General features: G+C 46.0%; 1 long non-coding RNA gene across 1 annotated transcript; it reads left to right on the top strand.

Moving 5' to 3' along the window:
* The first annotated feature begins 552 nt into the window (after positions 1–552).
* On the top strand, positions 553–25,810 carry LOC138728657 (uncharacterized). Its single transcript, XR_011338730.1, has 3 exons — positions 553–646; positions 2,989–3,137; positions 25,611–25,810. It is a non-coding gene; the product is annotated as an uncharacterized lncRNA (long non-coding RNA).
* Positions 25,811–25,896: the final 86 nt, after the last annotated feature.

The following is a 25,896-nucleotide window of genomic DNA, read 5'->3' as shown; positions in this document are numbered from 1 at the left end:
GACTTTCATGTGCTTTGAGTGATTTCTCAGCAACTCCTTCCTGCTACATTAAAAAAATTGTATTGTGGTCACAATCCCTTTTAGGGATGTGCCTCAACTATTTTCAAGAGGGAGAGGGAGCCCTGAACTTGCTATTATTCTAGCGACTATATGAGGGGGAATTCTGTGGATTTATTTTAACCACCTTTTGTCTCCTCTCTTCCAGCAAGCGGTCCCGTAGTTTCCTACACGCCTGTAAGAGCATAAGGGGATTTTTGCCTCCACTGTCATGAGATTTGAATGACCTTGCAGAACAAAGACTGGATGATGAAGAGACCTCATAAAATGCTCTCTTAGAAAAACACGATATCATACACTGCTGGCATGAATTGTCCAGAACAGGATGCTGGGAATAACTCTGACATTTTGGATGAACCTATGAAACGAGATCTTGGACTCTCCCTACAGAGAGAACCTGCGTCAATCAAGCAGTTGCATCAAGTCTTTACAGCAGCCTGTGATGTAAGTGGGGTGCGGGGAGGGGAAGATTGGTATTTCTGCCATAGATAAAGGTCTTTGCTGCCTTCACAAGCATATTATAATTCCTCCTTGGTTTCTGTGGTGAGAATACTTGGGCTACACAAGCTGTATCCTCCTATACATCCAGGTAATTTCTAAACAGGCTGTTTGTGCCTAAGTAGAACAGTAGGTGGACGCTGAGCCCCAGTGCTGTGGCAGTGACACAGTGCAAACTGGTGTTCCCAAAGAACAGCTCTGGGCAGCAGCATTCAGGGGAAGAGAGAGATAAAATGGGGAAATAGTGATGCAATCATCGGGGCTTTTTACTGTTGTAAAACGTGATTGAAAGAAAGGAGCAGATGAGAAATGGTTTGTGTTGTAGTGAGAGGGGAATGCAGGTGGGACAGCAAGATCTTCCTGCTGCCCTGGAGTGATCTGCTTACCTAAATGCTGAGCCTGCGATCTTGCTTTAAAACCCATTCCAATACAGTGTCTGACAGTATGGAAGAGACAGTACAGGGATACGCATTCCTCCCTGCATCGTTTTGAAATGCGTTGCACTAGGTGGATGAAATGCTTTGCGGCTGGATGCAACTCTCTCTCTTGGCCAAGAAGGGAGGGCAAATGGTCCGTAATGGAAAATGAGAGGTGAGATGTGGAGACAGAGCAGCGTGATAGTTAGATAAAGAGCAGGAAAGCCACAAAACAAGCTGGTACCACCAGAACAGGAGATCTACTAAGCATCTGGAGTGGATCTGGTGATTCTCCATGCCTGGCCTGCCCTGCTTGTAAGGGGGGGTAAAGCAAGATAAACACAGGAGCAGTGGAAATGTTTGGATAGGAAGAGAGGGGTGAGGAAGGAGTGAGCATCTGCCAAGACTGAGAGGTGCTCAGTGGTCATGGCTTGGGGGAATTTCAAGGAAAGCCGTAAGGAGATCTGGCAGGAGGAACTGCTGCCTGCTGGAAGAGCTTGGGAAGGGAGAGGCTTTGTGTATTTATAGTCTCCATGGGGCCCATTCAGATCACTGTGCAAGCTCTACATTGCCACGTGTTCTTTGTAACCGTGTGGGCAATCACAGCTGAGTGTGTACTCTCCAACCAGCAGCGCTGCATTCATCTGCAGTGTCTGGCAGTGGTTAATCTTGAAAAGAAGTAGTGCTTCCCTGCCTGCTCCTTAGGAATGACCAGAGCAGCCACAGCATAATCACTTGCACTAAGCACATGGCTGGAATCCTTTTGATGAAGTCCAAGACACCGGGCAGCTCCCTGTGCACGCCTGAGGGCAGACCTGACCGTCTGATTCCCATCCTAGTGTAATTTCGGAGGCAATTTTATTCATTCTGGTTGGCTTTAATTGAACATCTGGGTTGCCCAAGGTTGGTATCAGAGTCTGGGAGGAAAATGGGTCATTTTGGAGTCCTTCCTTAATCCCAGCTTCTTTGTTAGAAACGTCGGTGTGATTTAATTGACTGTTAAATCCTAATCACATGGGCACCCTCCCCGAGTGTAATCTCCTGTGATAAATTGCCCAGCGCTCCTGTCGTGTCAGAGGCACATTCTGTTCTCCAGCCTTTGCAAGGCTGAGAATGCCCTGTGGTTACAGCTGATTTTTGGAGGAGGGAGCAAGGGAGGAACGCACCTTATTTCAGTTTAAGTTGATTTTAAAAGACACTTGTCTCCAGATTTGGATAAAGGTGCTCTTCTCGAGTCTGCTTGAGGTCTTAGTAGATGGAACTGTTTTTCCCATGCTTTTCAGCAACCACTTACAGGGTTTGGTCTTATCAGACCAAGGCACAGGGTACAGCCAGCCCTTAGGGGCAGCAACCAGACAATCACCCAAGGTCCCATCTTACATGCAGGAGAGAAAGAAGGAAATGGGCTGGGTTAGGTAGAAGCTGGTTATCACTAGGAAGCAGCCTGCACACCATCAGATCTCTAGGATCAGGGAAGAAAACTTGAAGGTGGAAAATGTAAGTAGATATGGAAAATGGACTGAAGATGGGAAGGAAGACCTGTAAATTCTCTAGAAAACCTTTCTTGTCCTACAATCCTTTTGTATTTCCCCATTTGATTCTGGTCATACTTCCCCTTCAGAGATTTCACCTTGTGTCTTGGAGTTTCTGGCAGCAACCAGAGCCAGAAAGACTCTTCCAGAGTCAAAGCAAGGTGCTGGCATCCCTGAGGAGCAGAGATGCTTGCACAGGGAGGGTGTGTAGGAGGCAATAAGTGAATTCTAGGATGTTCATGACTCCACTGTGTTCCCCAGACTTTGGGAACTGGGAAGGTGGCAGCGCCTGTGAGCTGCACCCCAGAAGGGTCTCTGGTCTTAGACCTTCATACTTGGAAAAAAGGCAGAACTTCTTGGCTCTCAGATGCAGATTTCCATCCCACTGTGAAGCCACTTACACTGATGCTCTGTTTAGAGGGCAGGTTTAGCTTTGCTCAGTCTCCATTTAGAGATTCCTCACCCGATGTTTTCTTAACTCTCAGGGCAGCAGCAAAACAGCAAAGGACTCCGCTCCTGCCTCTGGGAAGGTGGTGGCCTTGAAGATGACTGGCAGCAAAGCCAAGAACCCAGTGTCCTGCAGCAGGAGAGGAGCAGCGTGGTGGGAAGCAGCTTGCAGCACAGACACATCTAGGTAGGACAAGAAGCCTGGGCCAGGCTGGGTGCGTGTGTACCCTAGACAGAGGCATTTCAGCTGGCAGAGGCACGGTCTGGAGTGACAGTCCTTGGTGTCAGGCACCTGCTTCCCTCCTGGAATACAGGGCTTGTGCTGAGAACATCTTGCTGGGTGCTGTTTTCCCTGTAATTTTAAAGCTATGGCAGTAAGGGAAGTGGCAGCCTGTGTTGTGGTGAGCTCAGGAAACAGCCCGGATGAGTCTGCGATGCAGCCTGTCCCAGATGCTCGTTCCCAGGCGTGCTGCCTGCACCCAGCCCAGCAGCAGCTGTGACAGGACCCAGTGTCCCACCACGCTCGCAGCACGTCCTCTGCCACGGCCCTGCTGATAACACCGTGTTCCCTCAGCCTGTCGCAGCCGCATCCCAAGCCATCTCATTTTATCCAAATGCCATTTCCCTCTCTGGTTCTGAATCATCACCAGGCTAATATCGGCGCTTGTGTGTCAGTACCAAAGGAATGCTGGATAATATCCCCTTTTTCTCCTCCGCTTTCTCCCAGCTCCCTCCAAATCCAAAATAATTTGTACTTCCTTATGACCCCAAAGGCAGTACAAAACAAATGTATCAACATGAAAGTAAGCACTTTAGTCAGTAAAATTTAGGATTTTTCAAGAAAAAAAAAAATAATAATAACAGGGCCCTGAAGGGAGAGAGACTGAGAAAGGAAGGGCAAATAAAAAGAAATGCTATGTATGTTCTGGCTGGGAGCCAAAGGCCCTCTGGGCCAGGTTTGGATAAAATAGGGCTTAATTTCTGGTGTGAGAAACCGCTAGAGTGAAACTGTAGCGAACAAAGGCCAATTCACAAAGGGACATGGGGCATGGATGGAGGAGGAGAGGGCAGCCTGCCAGTTCTGCCAGCTCCTGTGATTTTATCGTGTCTTGCAATATCAGATGTTTTACTTGCAGCTTCCTTGCCTGATTGCATTTTTTAAAAAAAAAAAACCACTTTTCTGTTCATATAGTCTGTAGGGAAAAACTTGAAGTAGACCCTAAAAATGGTCCAGAAGCCAAAACACAGATGAAAAACACCAGTTTTCATAAACTTAATGAAAATTAAATTGAGATTTTTTTAAACAAGACTCAGGGAGAGGAGGAGGGGTGTTAAATGCTTGGGCTGGGCAGCATGAAATCCTTTCTTGGACCATGAACAACTGTTTACATTTGAAAAGAAATGCTGTGTCAGCCGTTCTAGTGGGCTCATCGCTCAGTGATCATCGCTCAGTGACAGCATTATCTCCTTGGAGAGCTTCCAGTGCCAGAGGAGTGTGAGATCCCCAGAAATGGTAGGGCTCTGCACTGCCTTCTTCCAGACCACGAAAAGCTCCGTTCTGCAGATCAAGAGGTCAGAGACATGGCATGAAAAGCCAACTATGGTCACAGGGTACAAACCTACCAAGGGAATTCTCTCTATAACGGGAATCTTGCCTGGTTCTTAAAAGGAGTTCAGTCTGCTTTTTCCCTTGGGAGCACAGAAAGACCATGTACCCAGACCTGTGGCATTTCCATCGCAGCCCACAGCATGGGTGGTATCAACAGGATGGAATCACGTCCTGTGATGCATTCTGATTCCTTCCCATAAACGGAGCAGAGAGAATAGCGTGTTCTGAAAATCTAAAGCTTTTCTATTAGTTGCATGCTGTTCTTAATACTTTCGATAATTAAACAGCTGGCTTCTAGGATGTACTTTTTTTTTTTTAATTGGTCAGAGCTAGGCAGTGTGTTTGGTAGTTGGCCCTCAACCAGCCAGACATGTACTGCAGTTACAGAAACCAATGGTATTATGTGCTGTGAAGGCTGGTGGGGACACAAGATTGCTTCCCCCAGGGGTCAACCCTGTGTTTTCCCATGATATTATCTGATTTTTGAGGCCAGTTGCAGACTCAGGAATTCTGCCCACGCGCATTTCTTCTGACTGTTGTAGGTCCTGGGATGACAGTGGGTCAGCCCACACAGGGCAGCCTGTGGCCATTTACCAGCTCAAGCCAATGTAAGCTCATTCCTCATTTTTTCTTTTGCAAACACCATTACGGGACAAAACTTTTGGGTTGCCGTGTCCACTTTGAGCTTACCTCAAGCAATCATGACTTTGGGTTTCCCTGTCAGCCTTGTTGTCGAGCACAAGTGGGCGTAAAATGTGTCTGCAGAGCTGTTTGGGCTGGTTTGATGTTCAGTCCCAACAGAGGCACTTCCAGAAACTGCTGCTCGAGTTGCTGCCATTCTAGCAGACTGAATCCATTAAGCTTTCAAGGAGAGATTGAGCTGAGGAGCCGAGATGTCATGATGTAGTTGGTTGAGAGGAAGGTGCTAGAGTTTACATCAAACTCCACTTTATGTTACTGAAGGGTTCAAGCCCCGTCCCAAGAGCGGCGAGGCTGTATATACAGTGGGGAAATGAGGGATGAAATAACTGCAGTTTGCATGACAGCCTGTGGCTGCAATCCAAATGTCTCGGTCTCCTCTGTGCTGGAGGGATGCTGCCGGGCACAGGCATTTACAGACTTCTGTAATGCCTAAGGCACGAGCAACAGCCACTCTCCTAGCACTGGTGACAGATGTATTAAGTTACTTTCCAAGACAAGTGTTCTGGAAGGGGCTGATGAGCCAATAGCCCTGTTCTAGCCTCCTGGCACCATGCACAGGTGTCTCCTGCTGGGGAAGAGAGCTGTAGCCGCTGTGTGTGCTCATCCACATGTCTGGAGTCATGCCCCAGCGTTGGTAAGGACCCCTCTACAGGCACCAATCTGCTCTGTATGGGGAGATGAGCAGGTACAGGGTTTTCCCTGTGTTACCCAGGCTCAATGTGACTGATGGAAGGGAAACAAGGAGTGTTTGACCCTCATTAGTGTCATAATTTCAAGTGATGCCTGCCTATTGTCTGAATAGTCTTTTATACTTGTGGGGCTCTGAGAAAGAGGGCTGTGTCTTTGCTGTATAGGATTAACTGGAGTCTGTGTTAGATGTAACGGGATGAATGGGGAACTGAGGGTGTTGTTTGCAAAGATAAAGGATGTGCAAATGTACTGGCACAGGCACTACAGTTCATTGATAGGAATGGTTGGACTCGATGATCCAGTGGGTCTTTTCCAACCTAGTGATTCTATGATTCTATTCTATGATCTAGGCAGTGCCTCAGCAGTAGTGGTTTTTGAATGGAGAGAGAGGCTGGGTCCTGTTTTTATCCTGTGGTACTGAGAGTACATGAAATTCCATTTGTTTGGCCTCTATCAGGCTTCCCACATGGAAAAAGGGTGTGTGGGCATGGGAGTGCTTACAGCTGTGCATACAGTGTACTCTCTACTGCTCGTATGGCCCAGGCTGATCTGAGCAATGAGAATAGGAAAAGTCACTCACCAGTGTAATGGGAACTGTTTGGCTACCGCAGCCGTGGGGGAGAGGCTCTGCATGTCACCCCTCAGGGAAACCCTCCAGGCATCAGAGCCTCTTGTACAAAAACTCTTCTCTTTCCTGCCTCCACCCCAGGGTCTCCCACTGTTTAGATATAAGCTTGTTCAGACGCCACTCTGGAAACCTGCTGTTTCCACTTGTCTCTGTTCTCCTGAACCAAGACCACATATATCAAAATGTTACGAGAACCGGCTTCTTGCAGAATGAGGAGGTACAGATAAGTCCCCAAGACTTTACATGGTAATTCATTTCAGCATCACCTGTCTCCTCTGCTCATCATCTAACACTAGTTTTATTACTCATAATTTTTCAAATGGAGTCAAATCATTTGGGCAGCTCAATTTGCCTGAAAATGCTTTTGAAGATTGACAGGAACAACACTTAAATTGTTGCATTCCAGCATAAGCATACCTTTCGCTTCAGATACTGGGGGGAAAATGATATATTGTGGTGGTGTTCCAGGTTTAATTTCACCTACAGCATCTGTATATTATATGGCAGCAGGCATTAGAAATGAATGATGCCAAAACCAGACAGAGCCTGTGCTCTTAATTGTAGGGGCCACTTGCTCTGCTGATGACAGACAGTGACTGCCTGTGGATGCTGACTTCACCCTGTTCATGTGTTTCTTTGATTTTCCTGCAGTGTTTGGTATGGAGGGAAGAGAGAATATCCCCCCAGTACCATCTGTAGTGGGTTTTTTTTTTTCCCCAAGTGTTCTTAAAGATTAACTTGTGCTCGGACAAGTGTGATGGCTTTGAACTGATAGAATAGATGTGCACAGGGATTCATGCCAGCTTCAAGAACTGGCCTAGGGGGCACCACTCAGAAATATTAGAATCCAAAATCTTTTCCACGTTATCCTGGTGTGGCTGTGTTTTAGTTGAGCTTGCCGCCCATGGCACAGCCCCTTGCAAGTATGAGTGTGGAGGCAAACACAATACAACTGCCTGTGCGGTTTATTGCCTGAATATGAGTCTTTTACCTGTGGAAGCAGCTCATTGCATCAAAGTGTGGCATTCATTTGCACACAGGGCATCATTTTGAATGAGTTTATGTTGGAGTAAATATTTTGCCTGTGGTTGTCCCCAACCCGGGCAGCCAGGCGGGTTGGGACAAGTGTGAGATCCATACTAGATGCTTTCTGAAAGTGTCACTAGGCCATTCTATTTTATGAAGGTTTTTCTGTTTGCGAATATTTGAGTGTCTATGTACGCAGATGGCGACTCTCTTTTGGTCTGGTCTTCACCTGTTTGCTGCATTTGGCATCTGCTTTCCTACAAACACCTTCACTTCAGGATATTATTTTGATAATCCTAATGAAAGCCACCCTGACAACTCTGACTGATTGTCCCCATTTAGAAAATTGCATCTTAATACCTAACCCTCACCACCACTGCCAGCCAGGCATTTTCATTGTTAAAGAGATTAAACTCTTATCCCATGCAAATACCAACCTCTAATTTTTAAATTAGAGAGTCTTCCAGTGATGGAAAATGCCAGGCTGCATGGGATATTGTATTCTGTGGAGTTTTGTGGCCAACATGTTCAAAACTGCTTAAAATATAACCTTCTCTTCCATTTGTTATTCTTGTAGGTGAATTAGTGTCCCTTCCCGCAGTCCATATTCTGCTGGTTTGTTACTCGGAAATAAAAGTGCAGCATCTTTTGGTTTACTGCTTTTTTTTTTTAAGTTCTGCTCGAGTCTTGGGCTAAAATTATAGTTGATTTTGGCCTATTTACAGCACAAGGATTTTAATAGCAGGCTTTCACTGAAAACTCAAAGAACAGTCCCCAGACATGGACAACATAAACTCTTTGCTACTGTGTCTTGTACTAATATCAACTTTTTCCCATGGATCAGTATCAGACAGAGCAGACCAAGCTGTGTTTTGAGTCAGATTCCTGCGCTTTCATAGAGCAGACTGCTTGGCTTACATGTTTAGGATCTTCTCATGAAAAACATTTATACTGCACTGGGTTTTCAAGCACCTTTGGGTTTTATCAAGTCTGCTTTGAAAGGTGCGATTACACCCCAACATATGTTTTAAATTAAACCCTTTTGGCTGGCGGGAGTCTAATATAGAACAGATTTAAGTAGCTTGAGTTACAGTCAAAGATCCCCACGAGATTGAGTTTGGCCAGCTGAACACTTGCTAAAGGATGAGTCATTTCATCTTTGTCAGCATGGTAGACGGTGCATGTTAAACCCCACAAGCGGATATATCTAACAGTAAATCTTTGTCCAGGACAGCTCTTGGTGAGGGACACTGCTGTGAAACAGCCCTACGAAGCCCACAGGGTGGTTGCAGATGCCTGTTCTGGCACATGAGCGAAGGCAGCAGCAGCCGGAGCCGGCGGGGGTGGGATATCGGGCAGGCACGTACGTTCCTGTCACTTGCTGGAACTGCTGAGCTATTGCATGCGAGGTCTGGAAAGTCAGCATGGTCTGGAGAAAGTGATTAAACAAAGATACGGGGGCCTAAGGAAATGCCCTGCTTAGCTGAGATTTATGAGCTATGGTCGGAAATGTCACTTGCAACTGCCAAAACAGAGGGGATGGGCCTTGGTCCTTCCTGGATGTGGCGGGGAGCTGCAGGCTCTATTTTCCCATCCATTTGGTGTCCGTGCTACAGTACAGATGTTTGAGTGATGCTGAGGCGTCTTGGCTCTTCCTTGGTGTCTCTCACCTTATTTACTTTCCTTTAGTAGGAAGGATTCTGCAGTCTCGCTTATTTTACATCTTCAGTTAAAAAAAAAAAAAAAGAAAAGAAAAGATACCTTTCTATATGGACTTGGCTTTTTCCGCAAAGTTTTTACTGAGCAGGGGAGCTGAGGAACTGTGAGCTGTTTAGTGGTGCTATGGGGTACTTGTATGGCACTGCACCATGCTCAGGGCAGGAGCCAATGGGGATAGAATCATAGAATCATAGATTGACAAGGAACAGCTCTCTGGGTTGGATCTATAGCTGCTGATGTGGTCGGGGAGTCTCCTGCTGATATTAGAGGGCTTCTGTCTGTAGCAGAAAGGGACTCTGAAGGGTTATGTTTTAGTAAGGCAGCATCTCTCTGTTTGGACTGGAATTAATGGCTTGTGCTTTGGTGGTTTCTGCTCCCACCAGTTCTGGAAATGAAGGGTAGCCACCAGCCTCCAGAACAGCTCCTGAGGCTTCTTTTCAGAGCTAAAAAGAACCAGCATCCAAGCTGGGAAGAAGGCAAAGTGGATAAGCACTAGCAACGGTGCTCCAAAGAACCAGGAGTGACCCATGGGATGAGGATCTGTCCTGTCTCTCTGCTTACACAGCTGTGAAAGGGATGAGGAGATGGTGTCAGCTCCCCTGTAGCAGTTGTCCCCTTTGCCACAGCCACCTCATCGTGCCAGGGGGTGACTGGGAAAACCACCAGCCACATAGCACGGAGATCCCTGGAGTGCCAGCTCTCTTCATCTCAAGGAAGGGATCTTCTCCTGGCACCTTTTATCTTTAAAACAGTTTAAAAACAAAAAAAAATGAACTACAGGGGCTCGAAAGGGCAGTCAGGCAGGGGAATGATTTCAGAGGAGAAAAATGCTCGTGAACCTCTCTGCTCCTCCCAGGCAAAGGAGTTGCCAGCCGTGATGGGGCATGTCATTTGTCAAGCTGTCACCCCGGGGCCTGGAGATCTTCTGCTGGCGTTGGTTCGTGCAGGAGGGAGCACAGGACACACCTGTAACCTTTGCCTCCCAGAGCTGTCTGTGGTCTCCCCAAGGCTTTGCTTTTGACTGCAAACAGGCTGCGGGGGAGCTGGGGAGGGGCTGTGGGTCTCAGTGGGTGCTCAGAGCTGTAGCGGTGGGAGCATGCAGAGAAAAACCTGTGCTCCTCTGTTGTAGGTGGGTGCTGAGCCAAAGGGACCCTCTCCAGTCCAGCACCGACCCCAGGGGTCCCAGCATTAGCTGAAACCAAACCCACAGAAGATTCATTTTTGGGGATGGGCCCCTAATGCTGGATTTCCTCGTGTGGAGGGTGGTTGAGAGCTGCTTCAGAAGATTGCTGGTCACCTCTCTAGGATGCAAAGCTAGAGCTAGATTTCTTCTTCACAGAAAGGGTCATTGGGCACTGGCAGAGGCTGCCCAGGGTGGTGGTTGAGTCACCTTCCCTGGAGGGGTTTAAAGGACGGGTGGACGAGGGGCTGAGGGACATGGGTTAGTGTTTGATAGGAACGGTTGGACTCGATGATCCGGTGGGTCTCTTCCAACCTGGTTATTCTACGATTCTATGAAAGCACCTCCCAGACCTGACTTACTGCAAGCAGACTAAAGGCTGCGGCTGTCGGGCTTTGTTTCGAAGAAACTCTACCTCTCCCCACCACCTAGAGACCTGGACATAAATGTTTGGATGTTCTTTTTAATGCTACTTTCCCGATGCTGTAGCAGCTTAGTCTGTGCGGCTTATTTTACAGCAAAGCAGAGTCCCAGACCTGTTCCCTGGGCAGCATCGCTGCTGTCCTGCCCCTCCGAGCGCCCTGGGCTGCGCGCTGAGTGTTTGCTGAGGGCAGGAGCTGCAATGCACTAGTGGAGACAATAGCTAGGCAGGAGATGAAAAACACACCTGGTAGGAAAAATGAGTGGATGCCAGCTTTTTTTGAAGTAACGTGCAAGTATGTGTGTAGAGGGAGTGGTCTTTAAACCAGGGTAAAGGCCTATCAGGCCAGTAAATCCCCCTCTTCTTGGTTATTGTATAATTTATACAGTACTTCAAAGGCATCAAGGCAGTCTGTAAGCAAACACTAGGGGAGAATCTACTCCCCCGAAAGTCTGCAATACAACCTTACAAGCATTAAACTCCTGACTCTCCCTTTTTGCTGTAACTTGGAACCTTTTCCCACTCCAAAAAGTCTACCGAGGTTCCTTTTCCTGACCTTCATCAGTTGCTTTGTTCTTATGATTCATAACTTTCTAGATTAGAGAGGGCTCTGTTCTTCCTGACGTTTAAGAAGATGCTGTCATGCACCAAGGAATCAATACCATTTCTTAGCCACTGAATATTTAGATATTTTATTGCCATTTTTAAGGTCTTGCTCCTTTTTTCTTGGTGCTGTTTTGCTTTGTTTTAAATTTTTTTCTGTTAACCTTCTGGCTCAAAGTGAAGTGGAAGCTTAAAGGGAAGTAATATCACTTATTGCTTCGAAAGAAAAGCTGCTGTATTTCTGATATCAGGGCTGAAGCATTTGCTGAGGATCAAAGGAACCCTTTAAAATGTCGTTGCTTGTTACCGTTAAGAGGTGTCAGCCGCATCTTAAATATCCAACCTTTTCATCCAAGGGAGTAGGCATTGCTGATTGAGATACACTAAATCGAGTGGCGTGGGCTGGACTTCATTTACTTTCTGGTCAATTTGGGCAGTGCAGTTCTTGTAGCTGAGCTTTGGCCCCGGCGAGCCCCCAGGGGATGCTTTGACCTTTAGGATGAATTTAGATCGTGCTGTGATTTTTTTCTAAATGATGTCTGCCAGAGGTCTGCAGGTCACAGTGCTGCATCGTCAGAGCACTTCCAGCTCCCAGTGTGGGAGAAGGGATGTAATTATTGATATTCATTAAAAAAAAAAAAAAAGAAGTATGTAAACTGGGTGAAAAAAATAACAATCTGCTTGGGATGTGTGCTTGTTATTTGTGACCATTATGTATTTAGAGATGTTTCTGCTGGTATAAATGGCACCACCTCAGTTAAGGTGTAGAACAGCAAATTAGCTTTGCACACGTCCCAGTTGGTAATGGTTCTGCCCCCAAACAAGCAGTTAAAGTAGAAAAGCTGCTCTCTTTGCTTAGATAAACAGTGTCCCTGTGTGAATAGCTTGCAGCCCCTGGTTGTAATCCCTTTCTGATCTCTGGTTATAAAAATGATAGATGGAATGTAAACTCCATAAAGATTAGTAATCACCAAGAGAGTAGAAAAAAATACTAGGAAGAGTTGTAACGTTTTTCAGCATTCCTGAGTGATTCTGCAGGGATTCCTCCTCTTTGGGGGAGCTTGTGCTATTCGCCTGCTCATGCCATTTTAAATTTGCTGTGTGGAGAGAGCGGAGCTGTTTGTGGGGGATTTTCAACTATTTTTAAAGAAATCTGGCATGGACTCCCTGTGACCTTGTATAAATCACACGACTTGTTTGCCTTAATTTCTGCAGTTGTAAAGCAGAGTAACAGGATGTATGTGCTTGTCAAAGAATTTGGGGATTTACTGCTGGCACGGATGCTGCTGTGATGTTCCCAGCGAAGGAGTCTGACAGCGAAGCGTCAGCCCATTGCACATATGGGGGATTTGCTGTGTTTGAAATAAGTTTCTGCTAACTCTTGATAGCAATGTAATTTGGAGGAGGTGGGAATGCATTCAAACTAGTTTTTACCCACACCTGTGAGTTAGGATATTTTTGGTCTTGAGATTAATCTGTAGCAGTGACTTTGGAGGTTCCTGTTAGACTGGAGGAGGTTGATGAATGATCACCAACGCACAGCAGGTGATAAAACAAAGGAGTGAAACCTCTGGCTCTTGCATTTTGTTCCCTGGGTATGAACCACTGAGCAGGATGGGGATGCTGGGTCAGTCAGCAGCAGCATTTCACCAGGCTTGTTGGTTCACAGAGCTCTGCTTTGGGAAGGCTTTGGATGCAGCTCATGAGAGATGCTGCCATGCTTTGGGATGGGATGGAGCTGAGGAGTGAAGGTCCCAAGTCCAGAAGGTGTAGGTGGCTCAGAGGGGCAGGGAAGATCTGCTGGGAACGAACCCATCAAGCGATTGCGGTGTGGTTGAACCATCAGTGCAGAAGCCACACTCGGGCTGTAAGCTGAGGGGTTTGGAGGAAATGAGGAGGTTGTTTCACCTACACTTCTGCAGGGTTTTCCCATGCACCTCCCACCCTCTGTGGGGCCTTTGGACTGTGTTCAGAGCAGCTGCGTCAGGCTGAACGCTACGCTCCAGGGACAAAGTTGGGCTTTCATTTAGTAGGAAGGTGTTTGTGGTATGTTGCCAAGATGGTGTTTTATTGCAAATTACCAGTGTGAGCCACATCGAAGACCACCCAGATCTCTCCCTGAGAACATGATTGTGCTTCAAAACTCCTGTCAGGAAATCCCATTGCCACCTCAGTCCTGCAGTGGGTACAAGCTGCCTGTTCGCTCCTGATGCCATGTGCTCTTAGGTGACTCATTTTCAGCTATACCAGGAGAATGTTTTACCTCAGTGTCTAGAGTCTCATCTGCTGTTCCTGCATTGCTATAGTCTTACAGCTGTGAAACAGGGCGCAGGCAACTGATTCCTCCAACACCATGTAGGAAACTCATAAAAATCAAGGACTTGATCCAGCACCCAGAGAAGCACTTGAAATATTTTTGGTTTTTCTCTTTTGCTGATGATTACTGCAGCTCATTTATCTTTCCTGACTAACTCTGCTATCCCTATTACAAATCTGGATTTGGCCGGAGATTGCTTCAGCAAAACATTTGGGATTTTGCCCTAACAAGATCTGTAAGGCTGGCTGAAACAGCACAATTTACGCGTGCTCCACAAACTAAAACTTCTTCTCTAAGTGCATTGACCCGTCTTCCTCTCCTGCAAAATGGATGGATCACTTTCAGTTCTGGCCTTGTGACACTCCACTTTGCTTTACATCATCGCTCTTAATATTAGGAATTGCTCTGCTAAACCAGAAAGGGCTGGGTGTCCATTTCAACAGTTTGTGGTTCTTACCTGTGTTAACAGCCTCGTGCAGGAATAGTTGTGCTTTCAGAGGTCTGACTCATGCACTTGCATAGGGAGAGCTATTTCTTAAAAAGCTTTAAAAAAAAATGGTAAAAAAAAATTTTACACCCCTTTTATAGCTGTGTCAGTTCTTTCTTCTGGTTCTGGGGAACCAGAAGGGGAAAGAGGGCAAAACCAGATTAGATCAACAGTGCTGCCAAAGACAACATGTTGTCAAACCATGGCCTCGGTCCCTCCTGCGTGGGGAGCAGATCTCCCTGCTCTCCAGCCCTAAACACAATCCACAAATAGCAAAAGAGAATCTGATGCTTCCTCTCCCAAACCCAGTGAGTGCCTGTAATAATAAGGATTTGATAAACACCTCCAAGCGTTTTATCTGCTTTTTCAATGAGCTTCAGGCCAGGGAACGGCCAGAGAGACATTAAACAGTGAAAGCAGAATAGATTGCAATTAACTTTAAACCCCTGTGAAACTCGTGCTGCTGTGTGCGGCAGGCTCACTTTGGAACAAAGCTGGGTTTAGTGCAAGTTCTAATCTTGGTATCAAGTCAAGGCTTGTCCAGAGAAAGTGTATGTGTCTATTAGCATGCAAATTGCATACCCTCTTTATTACACTGTCTCTGCATCCCTCCCTCCAGAGCACTTTAATAGAAGCAGGCAAGAACTAATTAAATTCCTTTATTCATACCTCATGCTTGAAGTGCAGAGCTCAGGGCGAGAATGCCAATGGGCACACGCCTGTACGCTCTTCGTTTCCAGAATGAGCATGGCATGCCTGACCTTCACCTCATTAGGGAAGGAATAAATCCCCTAGCATGAAGATGAGGATGTCAGGCACTATATGCATAAATCACATAAGGAGTTTCCAAATAGCTTTCATCTTAGGAGTCCTTAAAAGTTCAGAGCTGTGGATCAATCCAGAGTGGATACCTTTCAGCAGTAATTCCACATCTGAAGTTCTTTATTAATGTGGCTCCTTTAAATAAAATTCTAAAAGGCCAAACCAGCTGAAAATGGCAGTATACAATCAAGTTAATGACTTTAATTACTGTAGAATTACCAGACAGTTTATTTGTAATTTTAATCTCCTAATCCGCAAAGTACCTTTTTCCCTTTAGTGTTCCTAAAGAAAGTAAAACAGCTCTCGGTTTCCTTGCCAGTTTTTCAAGGATCTTTGAAAACCGAGGAGAAACCTCCCACAAATAGCTGGGCTGTGGTTATGAGGGTTCTTTTTTCTTTATTTAAAATATTATCCTTTATGTTAATGCGAAGCATTTAAAAGCAGTAACAGGATCCATCCCAGCAAACCAGCCATTCTGAGTTGAACATCCTTAGCTGTTAAATCCATTTTTTACAACCTTAAAAATGCACCTACATTTGACGGCTGAGCATCTCACAGCTTTTATTTTCATCATAGCCCGTGACTGCTAATTCTTTTCATTTTGGGTTGATGAAGAGAGACAAAGAGAAAGTTAAGTGTCCAAGGTCATGCAGGAAACTAGCAGAGAAGGGATTTGAGCCTCAGCCTCAGCCTAAGATCTCAGCTGTGGCACATTCTCTGTGATGTTAGGAATGGACTTATAGCTCTTCTGTTTTGGAGAAGGTACCTATTTTCCAATTTGCTATCTCTTTCAACTGAGGGGAATTATTTTTTAAGCACAAAATAGCTAGCTGTTCTTATTAAGCTACTGTAGGAATAATCTGCATGGAAAAAAAAATGAGATGCTTTCCCAAATAGGAAGTAATTTAGATTTCAGATTAATGGCTGTGACAATAGAAATATGTAAAATCTTTTCCTGATGTGGATCCCAAGCCATGGCAAGTTCTTATCTATGGCAGACACAGGTGTGATATCTCACTTGTGCTGCACAGGAGGGACAAATGCTAATGAAAGGCATCAATATCCCCATTATCGTAGTGCCCTCAGACCACCATGTGCATTTACAGGGTGAGTCAGCCAGTACTGGTGAACAGCTTAAGGGTGGGCAGTACTACTCTTTCCTGTATCCTATATAAATTGATGCTTAAAAGGTGGTTCATGTGCAACTTGGTGCATCACAAAAGCAAACTGTGAGTGCCTAGGGCCAGGAGAGGCTGCTATGTTTTTATTCCTTATTAAAGAAGCCTTTTTTCAGGAGTAGGCTATGCTGATCCGAGCCCAGGGCAGGCACCAAGAGGTCTGAGTACCCCAGCAGCGCAACCATCTCTGGTTTTACCAGCCAGTCAGGCAAATATTAGAACCTGAAAGGAGCTCTGCCCTGCAGCAGCTGCTCTGTTAGTGAACCTGGCGCTGCTCATTTCAGAGCTAAGCCGGGTACCTCTCCAGGAGCCACACCTGCAGACGTGCAGCAGCCCTTTGTTGTGCACCTTGAGCTGCGGGAAGGAGATCCAAAACTTCTGTGACCTTTTGCTTTCACCGGGAAAGCAAGACCTTGGCTGGCTGAGGCTAATCCCTGCAGAGGAAACGGTTATGGCTCATGTCCCACTTGGAGGTGAAAGCCCACAGGCAGGTGTGGAGAACCAAGTGATCTCATCGCCACAATAATACAGCTCAGTGGGTACCTTGTAGGAGCTACAGCGCTTGCTGAGCTGTGCTCAGTCTTCCAGCTCCAATGCTTGGACAGCCACTAGCATCCCCCTTCTTTTAACTGAATGTACATTGTCACCCTTAACTTCTTCATCTCTGATGTTGCAGTTGCCCTCTCTCATACCTAAAGCAGGAATCTTGGTGCACTGGGCAGAAATAACAGGGTCTGAATTCTGAGATTATTTTGTCAAAGTTAATAATTTTGTGCATTTCCAAAAAGTTTTAAGTGAATGAGAACTCTTGATTGTGCAAGTCTTCCTTTCTTGGAGGCACTCTGCCCCAACCCCACTCAGGGAAATGAATTGTACTCCTAGAAATAAGAGCAAGAGTGAGAAGTAGGGAGGATCAGGGCACTGAGTTGTTCTCTCTGGGACCTATAAATCCTCAGTCCTGGAAGTGAAAGGAGCTTTGCAAAAGGAAAATTAAGTGACGGGCGGACAGCTGGGATGGAGGGAGCCAGCACAAGGACTGAGCCCAAGTTTGGAATAATGATGGTAGTCTGCTGCTGTCAGCTGCAGCTCACAAAGGAACCACTGAAGTTTCTCCTGCTGTTGGAGTCCTGTGGGTGGGATGGTGCCAGCCTTCCTGGGGACATCAGGATTGCAGTCTAGGGCTTTCTTTGCAGGCCTCTGCTCAAGCAGAAGAAAAATTCCTCTTCTGTGCAAGCCTTAAGCTGTACATGGTCAAGGGCACGTACTTGAACAATTCAGATTCCACCCAGCAGAAGGGGAACGGTGTGCGTGCAGTGCCAGGGAGCCTGCGAGGAGATGGGGGAGAAGGTTTGTTCAGGCCAGGTGAGGATCTCTGTCAGTGTCTTTCCCTGTGTCCGATAGTTCTGCTGGTTTCTCTTACACCAATGGTTTTAAGTTACTGAAAACTGTGATCTGGATTTTGCAGCAGAGGGGCTGGTGGAGCTTGTACATGGAGCGCTTCTTGCTTTGCGTTGCGTGAAGGCTCTCCACATTCCCCATGTGTTACGCTCACTGATAAGGTTAACAGGATAAAGAAAATGTTACCAAATGCATTTTAACAGATGACTGCAATTTGCACTCAGCTGCTAGGCTGCTGGTTTTTCTGCCTTAGGAAACGCAGAACGGGAAATCCTAGCTTGAAGTAGCGCAAAGAGCAAGATGAAAGTGAGGAGCTAATGATTGCAGAGTGAAGCTCCGCAAAATTCTCTTGCACTTGGTCAAACTACAAAATAATCAGATTAAGCCATAACTGTATAAATGGAGCTTGAGTGTGTTTGCTCTGCTGACTTGGTCATGCATTCAGGACATTCAGAGTGGTGTAACTATAGCTCAGGAGGTATTAGTCACGCTGGGAGAACTTCAGTGAATATAAGAGGGCTTCATATGGGCAGTTACCAAGGAAACTCTTGCTAATATTTCATTACAATGCTCTCACCCTCTGCAAGTTCCATGGATTAGGACTGGGAATCTCAGAAAGAAGAGTTTATTGTCAATATTGTGCTTGGATTGAGTGTATCCCAGAAAAAAAAAAAAAAAAGGAAAGCATTGACATAGGCAGAGCCTACAATGCACAGCTGGAGTTAAACTCTGTCACCCTGCATTGCCTTGGGGAGAGTTCTGGGTAGTAACTAACCACTCTCTTTCCAGCTCTGAAAAACACGGAAAACGCAGGTATGAACTTACTCTCCTCTGCATTTGAGACGATGCTAAGATACCCCGCAACAGAGTCGTGCCAGGTTCCATCCTGAGTGGCTGCAGCACCAGCACAAGCTGTTTGTCCACACTGATCTTTGTTACTTCAGAAGAGTTACCCTCTCCCTCACCTTTTGTAGCCCTTGCACTTTCTGAAGCAAGAAGAAAACAGAAAACCTGTGCATTGAGACTGTTCTTGGTCTCAACACCTTGTATGCAGAAGGTTCCAGGAACAGTCTTAAGTCTATAATCCTGACAAGGAGGGGTGATGCACAAGGCAGGGTGGCCGGTGTTTGATTCCTTTCTTGCAGCCTTGTGGCTGCTCGGTGGCCCCAGCACAGCAGTCTGTGGCAGAAACTCATTACACCAGTGCTGCTGGTATTGGCCATTCAGCTTCCTGGACATGGGGAATGAGGTTATTTCCCACGTTCAAAAACTGCTTTGAAAGGGATAAGAGAAGAAACTCTTCATTTTTAAGAGGTTTTTTTTTCCAAACTTTGTATCTAACCTCTTTACCAGCTGGCACTGTTTATAAGACCCACAGTTCTCATTTCGTCTGGGAAAACACGTGCGGCACAGTGAGAAAAGTTGCTGGCAAGCAGCAAAAACTGGAGCTTTACGGCTGGAATGCATCTTCACTGCTTCATTCAGCCTTGTGCTAACTAAATATCAAGCTATACTGCACATTGGAGGTAACAGGGAAATTCCAAATTTCCATGTATGTTCTGCTAAGTCCAATGAGTTTGTTGGGTTGCTGGGTTGTGTACCTTCCTCCAACTTTGTTCCTTGTGACTGACAGGAGAGCTGCTGGTTCCTCTGGGGAGCAACAGCCAAGATGTGTTGGACTCAGGATCCCCTTTAGCTGGCAAAATACATGTGAAAACCAAAGGACATCTGCTGGTGTGAATTACTTGTTGAGATAATCCTTCCTCTGGGGCCAGTTTGGCATTTGTAACGTCGCTGGGGTCTGTTGTTTGTTCCTAATCACACTTTTCATTAAGTGTGTGTTATTTCTTGTTGAAGAAACAGGACTTACTAGGAAAATGCCAATACTACTATCCATGTGACGGCAAAGATGGGCTCTCCATCGAGTCCATGCACTCCAAGTTGATAGTGGGGGAGGTTTAAGGCGTGATTTAGATCTCATCATTCCCAAGGAAGCTGGCTTTATATGATATGATAACGTAATCAGCCCTGCCAGGAATCAGTTACCCTCATACTGGGTATTTGAGCGTGTGTCCCTGCCATGTCATGACTCCACTTGAATCTAGCTTATAAGTAGAAAGATTTCCCATGGAAAACTAGAAGAGTAGTTTTGGATCAATCTGATTATAGGAAAGGAGAAGTCTGACCTCTAAGTCCTTAAGTGTAGGTGACAAAAGGCACTGACAAAAGACCAGTTCAGAGGTAGAAGTTGTTTTCATAGTAGGAGCTCTGTGCTTGCCTAGGGGGCAGGTTTATCTGTATCCGCACTGTGTTCCCTGCAGACAGCTGTGATACCTACCAAACACAGCATGGGAGCTCCGTTTTGTGCTGCTTTAGTAGCGCTAATGAAATCTGAGCAAACCCGCAGCTTTCCAGCTGAACAGATGCACAGTTAATGAAAAAGCAGTCACCGAGGTAGGGCAGGAGGAGGCAAACTGCAATGGTCAGCTGGCACCTGCCCTTCTGGCCTGGATGGGATCTTCCTTTTTCGATGTTAGCTACTAACTCTCCCCAGGACCTATTGCTTTCAGAGTGATTTGAGACATTAGCACCAGCTTTCAAGGATGGTGAGGAGGAAAGCAAATCCTTGAATGGAAATGGAGTGGATGATTTAACTCGAGCAATCCTTACTGGCATGAATCATCAGCTGGGGGTGTTTAGCCTGGAGAAGAGGAGGCTGAGGGGAGGCCTCATTGACCTCTATAACTACCTGAAAGGAGGTTGTGGAGAGGAGGGAGCTGGCCTCTTCTCCCAAGTGACAGGGGGCAGGACAAGAGGGAATGGCCTCAAGCTCCGCCAGGGGAGGTTTAGGCTGGACATTAGGAAAAAATTCTTCACAGAAAGGGTCATTGGTCCCTGGCAGAGGCTGCCCCGGGAGGTGGTTGATTCACCTTCCCTGGAGGTGTTTAAGGGACGGGTGGACGAGGTGCTAAGGGACATGGTTTAGTGATTGATAGGAACGGTTGGACTCGATGATCCGGTGGGTCTCTTCCAACCTGGTTATTCTATGATTCTATGATTCCATCTCCACCTTCAAAGAAATGCGTGTACGTGCTTTAGAAGTGCTAACTGCTCTTTCTGAAATCTCTGAAGTTCCTTGCCACTAGTAATTTCGCCCTAGATTTTGAAAAATTGGATCTATTGTTTGTGGCCAGCAAGGGTCTGTCGTGACCCCATGCCTGGAGAATATTTGCACACAGAGCCACAGGGTACAGAAACAAACCCGGGTGAATTAATCTGTGGGAGAATGAGATTCCCGGTATTCAAAGAAGTTACAATGACATAGCAGGAAAAAATCCTGTTCTCTGAGTCAGGCTTGAGTCAGTCTCCCATTTGCAGCGCTGGATATGTCCCACCTTTCAGACAAGGAGTAAAAGGATGTTCTGTTCTTGTGTCTCTAGTTTGCCCCCGCTGCTCTTTCACACTCGAGCGGGTGCGTTAGCTCCCATCATTACACTGTTTTTCATCCCGAGTGCATTTGCTCATCCCCCTGCTGCCTCTGCGGCTTCAACTTGAAGCAGCATTTCTTCGTTCTCCGGCAGGGCTAACAGCTACCACATCTCACCCTAGAAGTAGCTGCACTTTTCTGGTGGGTGAACTGATCTCTGTTGACATGTCAGCTCGTTAAATCTGCAGGGCCCTTCTGGCTAAAGGGAGAGCTGTGTGGCGTAAATTTAAAGCATGATTTAGGTATTAACATAAAAGCAGCTGTGTTCCTGTTTGATTTGTGCAAAGAAAAACATGTAGCTAATGTTGACCAAGCCTGAGGCATGCCTAGCAGACAGCACACATGTACATGTTCAGTGCGCCCCAGAATAATACGGAGTTTAGACTTTAAAAGAAAGTATTTGGGTCCTTGCCAGGTAGACAGACAGTATGAATGAAACACCTGTTCTGGCTTTGGGAGGGTTTTGGAACCATTTGATTACAGGGAAGGTACAGGCTGACCTTAAAGTGTATTGAATTCACTGGTGTAGAGTAACATGTCCTGCTAGATTATGAAACTTCTTGATCTCTTCGTGAAAATGTCCACAGCAGACAAAACACAGATGCCTGCTGCCTTTTGTTTTCACCTAAAAGATGCTGCCTGGGCATGGCAAGTTGACCAGCTGTGTATCAAAACAGTCGTCTTCAAATTTGACTAAACGTTAAGGGGGGAATGCTGTAAGGTAAACAAAGATAAGACACACATTAATTTTACAAAGGAGGAAAAATAACCATTAATTCCAGATGTTTCCTAATTCAGCTCTTGCTAATGCTCATTTGGTGCTTGCCAGTTCTAGGGATTTGCATTTCCATGTAACATAATTCAGTTTTAAAAGATGTAAAGAGCGCTGTCTTTCCTAGAGTTGCTTCCCTTTGCATCTCATCAGTCTGGTCTGGTTTGCCCAGTTCTAACTATTTCTTTTAACACTGCAAAACCAGCATCAGGATGATTTTAATAAAAGCAGCGCTGTGCTGGATGCAACACTGCAGGGTAGAAGCTTATGGCCTGTAGTAGGTGACAGATGAGGCAGTGGGATGAGTCCCATCATGTTTTCTGACCTTAGCTTTGTTTGTTCATAAGAACCAGTCTGAGAAAGTGAGGCAGATCCTGGTCAAATTCCTCATGCCTCCAACAAAACTCCCTGTAGATTCAAGCTGTGTCCCAGCTCCCCATATGCAGAAGGGCTTAAAAAGCTGTAATTGAGCTGTCAGTTTGAAGAACAAACAGGGGAAATGTACTTTGGGTCTCGGTTTGTGGGCTGTTTGCACAACTGTCTGTGTGTACGTGCATGTGGGGTCCGTGTGAACAGGGGGGGAACTCAGCAAACTCAATGCAAGCCTTGCTTGAAACCTGCTTATGTCTTTTTTACTTTGTTTTACAGTCTCCTCAATTACAGCCTATGAAGCCTGTAAAATTATAAAGCTGGAGATGTACTTGAAGGGTATTGATTGCTCTTCTGGCTCATGTTGATTCAATCCCAGCTCATGTGGAATTAGTTCTTAGCTTCTAGTAGCTGCTCCTAACACACTTGTGTCAAGATATGACATGCTTATGAACATGGGGATCTTGGTATAATGTTCTTAGGTCACCGGAGAGCAAAGCTCAGGAAACACGTTCCTTCATGCTGTTTGCAGTGGGGTAGTAGAAAAGTAATTAAATCTTCTGTAAGATAACATGTTCCTGACCCTGTACAATACAGGGTACAAGAACCATATGCTCACTTATTTCTCTTGGCTCAGGCACTGCTTTTACTGACGGCTCTGACTGGTGCTACAATACTGCATGTAAGGGCAATTGTTCTTTTTCCATTGGCCATATGATGGCTTTCCCACAGTGAGGAGCATCTTCATTCATTGCTCCACGTAACAGACAACACAAAAGCAGAAAATTTAATCACAGCAAGCAGAACGTGTTGGCATTGCAACTGGATCACTCGGTCTATGGGATGCTTCCCAGCACTTCTGCAGCAGGTTAAAAGGGTCTTGTAATATGCTAAATCTTTATTTGGATTTAGGAAATAGGTTCCCTTGCCAAGGTAAGCCGTTGAGAGCCCAAACATTGAATTTATTCTCTGTTATATTTTAAGCTCTTCCTGTCCCTCCATGACCCCCAGCCCCTGCTGCCACTCTACAGCTTGCTTGAACAAAGAGTGTGAGGTTTCTGATGGCAGCTTCTGGCAAGCTCCTCGTGGTCCTGCAGGTTTTAGGGAGGCAAAAGTAAACTTCAGTGGAACTCTGATGCCTTTAACAGTTGCAGATGGATAGCAGCATGGCTAATGTCATGTTGCTACATGTAGGCTCAGAGAAAATTGGAGTAGGATTGCCACAGGCTGGAACTTTTCTCCCAGTTCTTTCTGCGTTCACTGTTTTAAATGGAGAAGTTTCTTCTGCTTCAATACCTCCAATTTCAGAATGTGTCACTATGACCAGTAGTTTTGTGAAGTCAAGTCAAGAAGCACCATTGCTGGGCTCAAGGAACCAGCAAAATTCAAATAGGGATCAGAGCAGATAAATAACATGAATGGTAAATGTCCAGTGAAGTTAATGCTTAGAAAAGCTTCTTAAATGGAAGAAAAGCTTCAATATTCAAGCTAAGTTCTAGCTGTTATAGATCAAGGGAGATATTTTTGGGGAGCAGAGTAACCTTGCCCATATTTGCTGCTGGTGACTCTCAGGTGAGATGTTGGACTAGATGGGATTTGTGTCCCATATGTCTTGTTTTTCCTGAGTGTGGCTGACCAGAGATGGCATCAGGACAGGAGGTCAAGCTGTTAACCTCAACTTTTTGGTTAACCTCAAAATCAGATGTTTAGTTGTGTTATAAACTCTCTGGCCATTTTCTTCTGTGCTGGGAAAAAACCAACCAACTAGAATCGTCTTTCTTTAAACCATTTCCATTGCTTCTCAGACAATATCAGATCCCCTTCGTAGAAGTAGCCTAAGCACATTTTGAGTCCTCAAAGAACCTTTGCCAAGTAGCTCTGTGGTTGATGAGAAGCCAGTTCAGGCTGCAGAAGGGTCACTTTTTCTGCATGGTTCTGCAGAGTCCGTGCCACAAACCCCACGTGCTACGGGTGATTTTGCTCTGGATGGATTGTTCACTTTCCTTAATTGCATTTTGGAGGGGTGGTTAATTACGTGCCACAACGTTACCACTAGAGGGATTAAGATATTAGCCCAGCCCAAGTGTTTTGCCTTGGAACTCTCTTGTGGGGGTGGGAGAAAGTTATTTTCCTAATCTGTGCCCTGCTTTCTTTGTTAACTCTTTTCATATATTCACAGGTGCCATGGGGTGTAAGCAGCTAATTAAATACAGCATTTGATAAAGTTTAAGGAAGTTTTAATTCCTGTCCTCTGGCGTATTGCTCTCCCATACATAAATATGTTAGTTAACCATTACTGCAGAGCACAAGTGTATTCCAAGGTGGTTGTTCCACTCTCCCCAGAGCAAGCTACCCGTTTGCAAGTTTAAAGGGCAAAGACTGCCTGTTTTCTTTATAAGAATTTGTTTCAAAATGTTCCGTTTAGCTTTTAAAGGTTACATTCATCTGCTAAGCGATAAAATCCCGCATTAAGCAGGGAAACCGAGGGGAAAAAAAAACCTCCAAAGAGACAAGCAGGAAGGGGTTAAAAGATGTCTGAAAGCCCTTTAGGAAGTCTTTCTGAGTGAATGGGCTTGGTGGCTGTGCTCCAGTGCTTCCTCGCCATGTGCAGCGCGTTCACCAGTCCTGATGTCACGCTAATGGGATTGCGCTGTGCGGTGCCAGGAGAGAAACAGCTGGCACTGGATGGCTCCCCAGCTCCTGGTGGCATGTGGGGCTGCAGTTCTCCACCTCCTGCTGTCGGGGCTGACCAGCTTTCCCAAACCACGCTTGGCCACATGGCTCTGAGCATCCAACTGGCTTCAGCGCAGGATGCTGCGGTGACCACTCTCCCTGCATGGTAATCCTGCAATATATCGCTCTGTGACAGGCCACATACGGTGCTTTAGACACAATCAAAGTGATCTTTCAAAGGCCCTTGAAAGTGCTGAAATGAGTGCAATTGCACAGCCTGCCACATAAAAAAAAAAAAAAAAATTCATGGAAAGGGTCATTGGGCACTGGCAGAGGCTGCCCAGGGAGGGGGTTGAGTCCCCTTCCCTGGAGGGGTTTAAGGGACGGGTGGACGAGGTGCTAAGGGACATGGTTTTGTGTTTGATAGGAATGGTTGGACTCGATGATCCGATGGGTCTCTTCCAACCTGGTGATTCTATGATTCTATGATACGTGCCATGTGTGAATGCAGTTGTGGAGCTGCGTGTCCCAACCACACACATCACAGCAGCGGGTTGGGCTTTTTCTTTTTCCAAACAGCTTTTCAGACTCAAGGCAGTAACTCTTCCAAGAGGGCTGGTTCCCGCTAGGCTGTCCGCGAAAGAGAAACAAAGAGGATGATGTGAGGCAATGGGCAAATGCCCAGCAGCAGCAGCCTGTGAAGACCTGGACACGCTTAAGAGCTTGTTTTGCCTCCTGTGGGGTTCAAATAAAGCAACAACCCAACTGTGTGGAGTCCAGACCTGGTCTACTCTGTATCCTCTTAGTTTAAAGAAACATCATTGGCCGGTTCAGGCGCAGTATTTGGTGTGTATCATTCAATTCT

This window comes from Phaenicophaeus curvirostris, chromosome 18, assembly GCF_032191515.1.
Source record: "Phaenicophaeus curvirostris isolate KB17595 chromosome 18, BPBGC_Pcur_1.0, whole genome shotgun sequence".
NCBI classification, from domain to species: domain Eukaryota; kingdom Metazoa; phylum Chordata; class Aves; order Cuculiformes; family Cuculidae; genus Phaenicophaeus; species Phaenicophaeus curvirostris.
The sequence above is the reverse complement of the archived record's forward strand: the minus strand, read 5'-3'. Positions and strand labels throughout refer to the sequence as shown.